The 12214-nt window shown below is 35.3% G+C and overlaps 1 protein-coding gene across 6 annotated transcripts in view; it reads left to right on the top strand.

Moving 5' to 3' along the window:
* TASP1 (taspase 1) overlaps nucleotides 1-12214 on the top strand; it is a 260013-nt gene that overhangs the window by 19521 nt on the left and 228278 nt on the right. The window contains exon 1 of one of the 6 annotated variants that reach the window (XM_019798915.2): nucleotides 678-831. The exons of the other annotated variants lie outside the window; for them this stretch is intronic. The gene's annotated coding sequence lies outside the window, so the exon portion shown is untranslated. Of the gene's footprint in view, nucleotides 1-677; nucleotides 832-12214 lie in introns of those variants that run through there. 6 annotated transcript variants of the gene reach the window in all.

The raw sequence follows: 12214 nt of genomic DNA, 5'->3' as shown, positions 1-12214 counted from the left end.
TAAATGAGCATCTCCATTTTTCTGAACATTTTCTGTTTTGCCCAAATCATCTTTTCATAAGCAGAGGGTAGCTGAGTATTTCAGTGGTTCTTTGCTTGCTCCTCTGTTCCCCTCCCACAAGGGGCTGAAGCACATTGGAAAGAGATCTTGATGGATTTAGCTCACATATATACAAGTGCCCATTAACCATAATATGACTGATGAGTCTAATTTTAGACCTAACACTCTTGAAAGTCCCATTTTTCTCTTCAATTGATATATCTTTTATTCTCTATAATGGGGGAAGGCCTGTTTTTATGTATTTGAAGCAAGGAGTTTTACCTTTTATCCTTTATAGTACTTAACCTGTTTTCACTGCATGAAATTTGAGTTTTGTTTTAAATGCTCTTTTTCCTTTTTTTTTTTTTTTCAACTTGGTATCATTGATTATTTCAGTCAAAGACCCCATTTTGCCTGTCTGTTTAGCATTATTTCCAGTGGTGCTTCAGTATTTCTGTGTATTCCAGCTGTTTATAGAGTCTTTATGTTTCTCTGCATTTTTTTTTGTTTTATTTTTTGAGGTGTACATACACAGTTACACTTCATGGAGTTGCATCCAGCCAAGTATCCATGTTCTTCTTGTGAAGAGGCAGAGAAAATCACCTCTCCCAAGAATTTCCACCTTCTGACCAAGGGAAATGTGTCCTGAAGAGCTGTACGCAGATGGGAGGCAACTTGTTTGCTTGTTCTGCTGCTAGAGCATTGATTTAATTAGAAGACAGGCTGTGGGTGGCCATGTGCAGACAAAGAAGCACCAGACATGTCGAGCCCAGTTAGCCTGGGACAGTAAAAGTAAGTTACACTCTTTTTAAAACACTTTTGAGTACTGATGCTGGTTCATGCCTTTAGTACTAAGGGGCAACTTGTAACTTACTGTATGTGTTTACACAGCAGGTACATCTGTTCTTTTTCTAGGACCCTTTAAAATAAATGTGCTTTCTAGCACAAAGTACCTGCTTCATGGAAAAGCAATAATTTTTTTTTTCTTTAAATTTTTTTAGAATAAAAAGAAAACTGAATCAATTATTACATTCTGATTTAATTTTACACTGCATCACAACTGTGTATTAGTTTTTGATCAAATCAGAACACTGAAGTACAGAGCTTGTTATGTTTTACTTTGTACTGATGGGAACATGAAACATTTTTCACTTTTTTCTAGCCATTTCTTGATGAGTTGTGTGGACCTTATCAGATGTATTCATCTTGGCTGAATCTAGTAGAAGGTATGGTCTAAGACCAGACTTAGCAGTTCCTGAGGAGCATGTAGTTTTATATATGAACCCTCATTTTGCTCTTGGAATTGTTACTCTCCAAGAGTATACTACATTTTGGAATTCAGTGTTAAGCTATTTAAAGCTACATTTGGTAGTATGGTGGAATTGGTGGTAATCTGTGTTTTGGCTGTGTGGAAGCAACTTAGACTTAAGAATTGAGTCCTGTATTAGTAGAGAGATTAGATTCATTGGCCCTTAGATTTGTAGCGTTGTAATTACTGAATCATTTTGTGTGTGTGCGTGTGTGCATTTGGGGCATCAACTTTATAATCAAACATCTGTTTTTTTGTTTGTTTTTATTGCTTTTTTCCCCCCTTTTTTGTAGTTTCTGGGTTAAGAAGTTTTTTCTGTGTTGTGCAAAATCACAGGCTGATATCATGAAGGTCAATCTGAAAGACTGCCCTCTGAGTTTTAAGTTTTTGCCCATTTTCCCAAACCCAGGTCTTTATTTAGAATCTGGAAAGGAATGAGGAAGAGACTTATGTTACATGATTCTTAGGAATCCCATCAAGAGCACATCCTAATTCCTGCTCCAAAGCAGGACAAAATATTGCTTCGGTTTTCTTTCATTCATATTCTCCCTGTCTGTCCATCTCTGTCTGTCTCTCTCTAGCTCTTATGTGTGTAGTAGGCTTTACCTAAATGTTAGAATAATGTAGAATTGCATCTCACTGTAGCAGAGCAAACAACTTAAAATTGAAATCTAGGCATCCCAGTTGATGAAAGTTCTTTGGTCATTCCCACTGCCAGGGAGTTTTTACTGGTTGTCATTCTCACTTACAGACTAGCCTCCTGCGTGGTACACACGTTTCCTGGCAGTTCATGACATGCTTATGCTAGAACATAGGACATTAATACTGTTAACACTTGTTAGGCTTAGAAAATCCAGGGTGAGGAACTTATTTATTTTTTCTTTTCTTGGAGTATGTGCAGATGTTAACATTTTCTAGTGTGTTGAAGTCTTTTTGATAAAAAGAAGCATTATAAGTTATTACTTATAAGTTAGTAATACCCCTTCTCCCTTTCAATTCAGACCATTTCCTCATCTCACATTTGATAGAAGGATGGTTTAAGTTATTGTGATCCCATGGTCTGTAAAGTTCTTTTTGAGTGATATTTCCATATTATCGTCAACATGGTTAAAAGGTGCAATTATTTAGGTTGAAGGAAAGTGTAAGTGGATGCCAAATTTAGCTCTACTAGAGAAACAGCTACATTTGTCTTTTCTATTGTAGCTCATGTGGAAAGGACAATTTCAGGTACTGTGTGTGCTAACCTCTTCCTGGACATCGTAAAGAATCCAACTAAAACAAAGTTTAAAACTATTTCAGATGTGCAAGTCTATTGGAGCCAATATTTTATTTTAGAGATTTGTGTTATGTTTGACAAGTAACTCTTTGTACTGCAATTCTGTGGCTTTCAATTAAAAAAAATTTGAAAATAAACTGCTGTGGTGTCCTTTTTCTGCTTAATTATGTTATATGTTTATTTCCAAATTAGGCGGATTAGTAATAGAAAGGAGGTGAGTACAGAGTTGCAGTGCTTTTTTATTAAAAATATTTTTTGTAATAAATTAGAGAAAAATATGCTTCCAGTTTTTGACAGAATATTGTGTGCCAGATCAACAAATGCTTTAATGAGCAAGTATCAACATGTGTTGCATTTATTCTGACATTTCTAGAAGAGTTTTGGATGTTTCATGAAGATCATAAAAAGTCTTAGTTCCTAATACTTGTGCTGTTGTATGTGAGGGTTTTTTTCCCCGCCAACATAAAATATGTTGTCTTTTGTGTTATTCAATAGTTAAAAAAATGAATTGTCCCAGATACTAACACTGGGTATTCAACGTAACATATTTGACTCAAATGTTCGCAGGGTGTGATGCAAACAAATGTTCTCTCAGCTTACATCCAGGATAGCTAAAATATTACTTTAACACATGTTAATAGTAGAGCACTGTAACTATTTGGCTAGATATAATTCCGGGCTGTCTAAGTTGAGTAATTTCCTCAGGCATTCCAACTTTGATCAACCACAGCAAGAACTTTTAGCATGTCTGTAAAGCAGCCAGTGCATCTGTAAATATGTCCTGAGGTAGAGAGAAAAGAGAATGCCAGAAAAAGAAAGAATACTTCCTGTCGTTAAGGAGCAGCTACAGAATGAAAATGGAAAATTTTTTGTTTCCCTAGGAACACTTTTTAGATCATTGAGCCTCTGATGTCTAAGTATGCCCTGTGGTTCTGTATTAATGAATGAAAGATACTTCATTTGGGCCTAGTAAAAATGTTTTCTGGCTAACTGCTGCTGAAACTTATTGGTTAGAGTCATTAATTCTTAAACTTTCTGGTCTTTATTAATGTAATGTTAATTGGCTAAAAAACCTACCATAAACAATAGTGTATATCAGTCAAGTGTGTCTTGATTGTTTTTAATTGGCTGGTATTTGGGTGAAAGTATTCTTACATACCCTGTTTTAGAGAATAATTCTAAGAAAAGGCAGCATCACTATAGAAATAATCTCATGTACCTTTGTTTTCAACACATGAGTGAAGATAGGTTTTCTGGGTTTTATTTTCAGTGACCTGAAAATGCATTTGCAATTACGTACTGGTTTCTATACACAAGCATTAACTAAGAATATTTATAATGGTAAATTGCCCTGTGCTATGTTGGGAGCTGCATGTGTCTCATATTTTTTGGACACAACATTCTTTTATCACATGGATATCACTTGCCTGGAGATCTTTTAAGGAATTAACAACTACTTGTCTACTGGATATTAAATCAAATGTTCTGTCTAGCTTCTTTCTGTCTTTGTTTTCTGTAGCCCCGTGATAACGAATACCATGTCCTTTAATTAGCTCCAGTTGTGAAAATTCTGCCTTTTAGGTCAATATTGTATCAAACATTAGGATGAATCCATAATCTTGTAATTTCCATGTGGCAGATCTCTGTGACTGTCCACGTTTTTCAGTTACTCAAAACAAGGTTAACACAGTTAAATAAAATTAATTAGTAATAAAAAAAAGTTTTAGCATAGTTTTACCTTCTTTTCACAGAGTGGTTTTTTTTTTTTTCATAACTGGACAAAAGGCAGTATAATTGGTAGATTTACAGCTTTTAAGCCCATCCCCTATATCCTGAAAGAGGTGCAGAGAAATGGTGATTGGGCAAGTTGTGGAGGGTGGGTAGGGGAAGGGCAAGGCTTGGGTAAGCTAATTGTGATTTCATAGGCAAGGTACTTGAGTGGATTTCTGAGTTGGTTACCTTGTTACAGTTTCTTTGTTTACCCAAGAATTTTTCTATAAATATTACCCATCTGAATGCTACAATTTCTTCCAATTTAATACTTGTTTGATTTTATGTGCCTATTGCTTTGATCTTGAAATCACTACAGTTCACACTGAGATGAGAGCCAACTTTTATAAAACTATGTGGGCTCTGCTATCTAATTAGAGTCTTACTATCCTTTAATTATTTTACCTGATTCTCTTTGTCATTTTTTACATGTTACCTGAATATTGATACCACCGCCCCCTCCATGTAACTGTGTGAATTTTATGTGTGTGTGTCTGTGTTTTCTTTTTTGAGTTTTTCTGCTCCAAACTACTAGCCCCAAGGATAGTATCATGTTGTATCATTTTGATAATGGCAGTTCACCATTAGATAAAGTTGTAGATGAAATTGACTAATAGTGATCAAGATAGTCTTGAGAAAAATACCATGATTCATCATTCTTCTTGTGGATTCTGGGGAGAAAGCTTATCTGACTCATTTGTAGAAGCAAAAAAGTATTATAAATTCCAGTTGTCACAATCAGAAGATATGTGGCATTTCTGGCCACTAATCTGGCTCTTCTTAGTAAAGTGTGTTGACACATGGTAGTTAGACTACAGGGCAGGTTAGATGGCTTGCTTCTGTATTTATTCTTCTTGTTTAAGTAGCAAGAAGGAAGAATACTCAGTTATTTTAAGTATTCAACTAAGCATGAGAATGAATTCATGATTTGTTTTTTGGATTGGCATTTGTGTCAAAGAGCTCCTTTGCCTGAAATCTGTATTGTATATTCAGTTTACACTGAGGTAAACTTAGCAAAGCTCAGATTTTGCATCAGAAGCTTGATACCTTATTAACTCTTAGGCCAGTGGTTGCAGAAGAGACAGTCCACAGATATGTGTTGATTGGCCTGTAGACTAGTTCTTAAAAATGGGAATTTGTTGCCAACATTTAAAAATTAGGAGACTAAAAAATCTGGTTTTGAACTTCTCCTGGAAAAATGAGACCTGGCCACATGGGGCATGCATTCTCTCAGGGCTGCAGTCTGCTAGGGCTGAGTGACAGCTGCCACTTTTGACTATAGGAGGCTTTGTAATTAAGACTATATTTCAGTTCAAGGTAAAGTTGAAAATAAGGCTTGGACATATACCAACTTTTGTCGTGTTGAAAGGGCTGAGAAAATGAATTGATAGTTTAACAGGAATTTCTACCAAAAGTAAGAGTAAAACTGGAATGAGCTTTGATTTACTTTTTTGCAATTATAATTGGACTGAAATATTAACTTATTATTTTGAAAATGAACTTCAAGTCAAACTGAAGACTTTTCAAAAAATTTCCCATTGAAGCAGTTTGAACCAAAACCAAAGTATCTCACTCCAAAGAGTTTAGAGCTGGAGCTAAAGCAGATCAAAATTCTGTATGACCCAACTGAGCTTGAACTAAATTGTTCCTTTATTTACTTCTTGTCTCAGGAGTAAAATATTATTTTCAGGGTTTGTGGCGAAGAATGTACCAGAAATGACCATAAGTACAAGCATATTGCGCTGATTTCCAAACTTTGTCTTGCTAAGCTGATTTAGCTTCCAACATCATTTATCTTATCTTGATCCCACTACTTCGTAATGGAAAACATACTTAGAAAAGTTGTTGATTTGCACATAATATTTGTGGCTGCATCTGTGATGATTACCCAGAAAGCTTTGTATGTCCTTTTCAGTAATTCTCTCATTTTATTAATCTTTTTCTGATTCATCTAATTTTTCTTCAGTAAAAGTTAAATCTTGGCTCCCAAAGTGGTTAGCTTTTGTAGCCTCTCATAGTTCATTTGTGCTTTCTTGCTTTCTACCTCTTCCATGCTGTGGCTGATAGATGCCTTTATTTTTTTTTATTTTTAAAAAAGATTTTATTTATTTGAAAGAGAGAGGGAGTGTGTGTGAGAGAGAGAGCAAGGGCAGGGGAGGGGCAGGGGGAGAGGGAGAAGCAGATTCCCCGTTGAGCAAGGAGCATGATGTGGGGCTTGATTCCAGGACCCTGAGATCCTGACCGGAGCCGAAGGCTGACGCTTAACCAGCTAAGCTACCCAGGTTCCCCTGTTGCTGATAGATGCCTTTAAAAGCCTCCTCTAGGTGGAGTTCACAGAGAAAGTGAAGTTAAGTGGCTTATGGAGTTCATTTAGGTTGGAGTTTCTCAAGGTGAGGGTTGTGGTCCACCTGGATTAGAATTACTTAAGGTAGCTTATGTTAAAAAAAAAAAAAAAAAAGAAGATTCCCTGTCTTCACCTCAGATGACCTAAATCAGAATTTTTGGGAATGGGAATCTGGAAATTCTAATTTTCTGATTCTTTTTTAAAAACTTTTTATTTTGAGATAATTGTAGATTCACATGCTGTTGTAAGAAATAATACAGAGAGATTCCTTGGATCCTTTTACCCCACAATGGTAACAGTTTAAAAAATTGCAGTTAATCTTTTGTTTTCAGAAAAATTGCAGTTAATCTATAACTATGTTACAGTTTCAAAACTTTTTAATGAAGCGTAGTATACATGTGGAAAAATAGACACATTTATTGTAAGGGATAGCTCCTTGAATTTCTCAGAGTGAATATAGCTTCAGAACCAGCACCAAGATAAGGAAACAACATTTGTAGCCCTCCAGAAGGCTACTTATGCCCCCTTACTATCACTCTGGGGTAAAGCCTGGTGTGAAATGGAATTATGCTACATGTTAGTCTTTTGTGTCTGCTTTTTTTGGTTGTTAATTGAGGTGGAATTCATAGAATACAAATTACTCATTTTAAAGTAATTCAGTAGCATTCAAACATTCATAATATTGTACCACTTCCGCCTTCTGTCTTGTTCCAGAAACATTTTTATCTCCCCAAAGGGAACCCTGTACCTATTAAGCAGTTGCTTTCCATTCCCTCTTCTCCTAGCCCCATGGCAACCAGCATTTTGCTTTCTGTCTCTATGGATTAACCTGTACTGGGTATTTCATGTAAATGGAGTCGTACAACATGTGATCTTTTGTGTCTGACTTCTTTCACATAGCATAATGTTTTTAAGGTTCATTCATATTGTAGCATGAGTCAGAACGTCATTCCTTTTTATAGAGTATTATTCAACATTGTTCATGATTATCCCACAATTTCTTTATCCCTTCCTCTGTTGACAGACATCTGAGTTGCTTCTACTTTTTCACAGTCGTGAAAAGTTGCTGTGAACATTCCTGTACACGTATTTGTTTGAGTACCAAATTGGTAGGTCATGCTAACTGCATGTTTAATTTTGTGGGATCATCAAACTATTTCCACAGCAGCTGACCCATTTTATATTACCAGTAGCAATGTGTAGTTTCTCTACATTCTTGCCAGCACTTGCTCTTTTTCGTCTTTGTGATTATAGCCATCCTCATAGGTGTGAGGTTGTACGTCACTGTGGTTACGATTTTTATTTTCTAATGATTAATGATGTTGAACATCCTTTCATGTGCCTGTTGACCATTTTCTGTCTTCTTCAGAGAAATGTCTGTTGATATCTATTCATTCAAGTCCTTTGGCCATTTTTGAATTGGGTTGTTTTTTGATTATTAGGAGTTCTTAATATGTTCTAGATACTATAGTACTATTGCAAGTCTGAAATTATGTCAAAATAAAGACTTGAAAGGAAAAATCAATTGTAACTGCCCCTGTAGTTTTCTTGTCTCCTCATTGTAGCCCTCTGGCCATGCCCAGTACCCTCTGTCTTCTGGCCTGTTTCATTTTTCTCCATCATGTTTACTGCTGTGTAATATACCATCTAATTTATTTAATTTCTTATTGTCTGTTTCCCTTAGCTAGAGTAGAGGCTCCATGTGGGAAGGATATTTTTCTGTTTTGCTGTATCCCCACGGTTTACATCACGAATTTACAAACTATGGCCTAAAAGCCAAATCTGGACTGCTGCCTGTTTTTGAATGGTCTGCAAGCTAAAAACAGTTTTTACTTTTTTAAATGATTGGAAAAAAAGTCAAAAGAGGAATAATGTTTCATGACACCAGAAAATTATATGAAATTTAAATTTCTGTGTTTATAAATGAAGTTTTATTGGAACAAAGCCATGCTTACTCCTTTTCATATTTTCTCTGGCTGCCTTCATGCTATAAAGGCAGAGTTGAGTAGTTGTGGAATTGCCTGTGTGGCCCACAAAGCCTGAACTATATAATATATCTGGCGCTTTACAGAAAAGGTTTGCCTGGCACATAGGTGTCCAATAAATACTTGTTGAATGAATGAAACTTAACCTACACTACCACAGAGGAATCTAAATTGGAAATCTTTCAGTAATTCAGTTCTCGAAAGTTTGACCTTAATTAACTGCTAAACAAAGAAAAAGTCCCCAAGTGATTTTTTGGTAACACATTTTCACTGATCTCTATTCATCCTATAAGTAATGAGAATTGATGATAAAATGCTAGGGAATTTGTAATTCTTAGGGTAGTATCAGAATTGTTGTACTGCACAGGTTTTACCAGTGTTAGTTTGAAAAAGACTGTAACAACATGGGGTATACATCCTGTTTTTATTACTCTGTTTAAGAAAAATTCAACAAATAGTTTGTTTTAGAAGCTGTTTGTTTTTTCCCTCTTTCTCATCAGCTTAAGGTTAATAAAGCTATGTGCTTCTTAATGAAGGCAATAATTAAAATAATTCTGATATCTTAGCATACTTACTTTGAATAAGAAACCATATTGTCACATGATTTCATTCTACTATATTTTATTCATCTAATTATGTGTTTTGCATTAGAGTAACAGGGTATGAGTACTAACATATTAGTTATTTCCTGTAAATGTCTAACTTCTTAAAGGAAGATTAGAAATTGGACAAACATAAATCATTTTATATAAAAATGATTTTATAATGTGCCAGTTTATTTTTTGTACAACATTTGAAAACTAAATTGTTTGCATCTGTAAGAGCTGTTAATAGAGGTCTCATAATAGATCCCCAGAGGTACAGTATACCCTATAGGCTTGCAAACAGTTCTTATTTTATTTTATGCTTTCAGCAAAGGACATTAAGGGTAATACAGGTTACGGTTTACGGTGAAAGAGTAATGTTTTGCAGATCTTTGCCTTGGCTTGGTGTTTCCAAATTTTGTTAATAGGAAAGGGTTTACATATCATGATGGGGACGTAGCTCCTGACTTTCATTCTTGGCCTTCCCACCCTCTCTTTGCTGGGTCAAGCAGTCAGAGGGATCTTACTTTGTAAAACTTTTGTCTCCTATGAAAGTTATGGGTAAGCTTAAAAAATATTTTGCTTTTAAAATTTCATTTTTTAGAAGGTGAAAATGCTATTGCTTGAGTTTTTCATTTCTCTTGTTTTAATTGTGAAAAGATTGGATTCTTAATACTCTGTACGTTATTCTGGCATTTCTCTATAAGAGTAACTTGTAAGAATCAATAAGCATCAGCTTAAGGGGTTATAGTTCACAATGATCAATTATTCAATTTATATCTAGTAATTAACTCCTGTTCATTCATTCTACATATATTTACTGAGTACCTACTAAGTGCCAAACATTATGTTAGATACCAGGATACAACACCCAAAAAGACAAACTACTGTACTTATGGGGCTTAGCATTCTATGGAGAGAATTAGACAAACAAAAAGTACATATAATGTCAGGGAGTGAAAGGTGCCATAAAGAAGCATAAGATAGTAAGAGGAAAAAAAAATTGTTGGGAGAGTTGGTGAAATGCTAATAACTCAGTGAGGGGTGGGCCTCTTTTTTTTTTTTTTAAGATTTTATTTATTTATTTGACAGAGGCAGCATGAGAGGGAACACAAGCAGGGGGAGTGGGAGAGGGAAAAGCAGGCTTCCTGCTGAGTGGGGAGCCCGATGCGGGGCATGATCTCAGAACACTGGGATCATGACTGAGCTGAAGGCAGACGCTTAACCGCTGAGCCACCCAGGCACCCCAGGGGTGGGCCTCTGATACCAATTTGAGCAGAGACCTAAATGAAATGGAGGAGAAACCCATGTGAAGGTGTTGGGGAAGGGAGTTTTTGGTTAGAGGGAAAAGTACCCTATTATTCCTTCTTATTCCACTTTATTTTTCTTTATAACACTTATCACTATGGGACATCAGCTATTTATACATATTTGTATATGTGTGTTTCCACACACACACACACACACACACACGCACAGTCTTTATTTATTGCCTTTTTCTCCTACTAGAGTCACTCACTAAACTCAGCATTTCAAAGGGGTAAATGAACAAATGGAAGAGCCCTGAGGTGGGAATGTTGTGTTCTCATGGAATTGCAAGGAAGTCAATGTGGTTGGTACATAGGATGTGTGAGGGAGGGAGGGGCCAGATCATGTAGGACCTGGTGAACGGTGGAAATTAGGACTTTAGATTTTATTCTAAGTATTATGGGAAACCACTGTAAGTTTTTGAGCATGAGAGTAACAGGGTCTGACAGATTTTAGGATTGCTTGTTACTAATTGGACATAATGATTTCTAGTTGTACAAAATGATTCAGGTCAGAAAATCAACAAATGACCATTTAAAAAAACTTAAGTATATTTTTTATAAGGGGAAAGTTAGCATATAGGTGATTAGTTTATATCAGATGAGAGGTACACTTCTTTTTTGTCAGTTTTATCAAAGTATAATTTGTATACAACAAAATTCACCAATTTTAAGTGTGTAATTTGATGTTATGACAAATGTATACAATCATGTAACCACTAATACAACCATGTAACATTTCTATCACTTCCAAAATTCCCTCTTAATGCCTATCTGCAGGAGATCTCTTTTGGTGGCCCCTGGCAACCATTGTCTGCTTTTTATCATAATTTGGCCCTTTCTAGAATTTAAATAGAATCATATAATATGTGGTCTTTTGTGAGTTGCTTCTTTCACATTTTTTAGCATGATGCTTTTGATATTCCTTCATATTGTTGGTTATATTAGGGGTTTGTTCCTTTGTAGCTGAGTAGTATTTCATTGTGTTGAGACATCGTAATTTGTTTATCCATTTACCAGTTGATGGGCATTTGAGTTGTTTCCAGTTTTTGGCTGTTCTGTTTAAATCTGATATGAACATTTCTATTCAAGTTTTTGTGTGGATGTATGCTTTCATTTTTCTTGGATAAATACTCAGGAGTAGAATTTCTGGATCTAAGTATATGCGTAACATTAAAGAAACTGCCAAGCTATTTGCTGTTTTCATTCTCACTAGCAATGGGTGAGGGTTGCAGTTGTTCCACATTCTTGCCAATACTTGCTATTGTGTGTTTTCTTAATGTTAGCCATTATTTTATTTTATTTTATTTTATTTTATTTTATTTTATTTTATTTTATTTTATTTTATTTTATGCCATTTTAGAGGTTCTGTAGTGGTTTTAATTTGCATTTCCCTAGTGGCTAATGATGTTATGCATCTTTTCGTATGTTATTTGCAATCAGTACATAGGCCATTAAAAACTTCGGATCATTTGTCTTACTGAGTTTTGTGGATTTTTTTATATATTCTGGATATAGGTCCTTTACCTTTATGTATGTTTTGTAGAATTTTTCCCCCAAGCTGTGGGTTGATTTTTTTAAAGAAACTTTTTTTTTTTTT

Source organism: Ailuropoda melanoleuca, chromosome 13 (assembly GCF_002007445.2).
Source record: "Ailuropoda melanoleuca isolate Jingjing chromosome 13, ASM200744v2, whole genome shotgun sequence".
Classification (NCBI taxonomy): Eukaryota; Metazoa; Chordata; class Mammalia; order Carnivora; family Ursidae; genus Ailuropoda; species Ailuropoda melanoleuca.
This window is presented reverse-complemented; position numbering and strand designations above follow the sequence as displayed.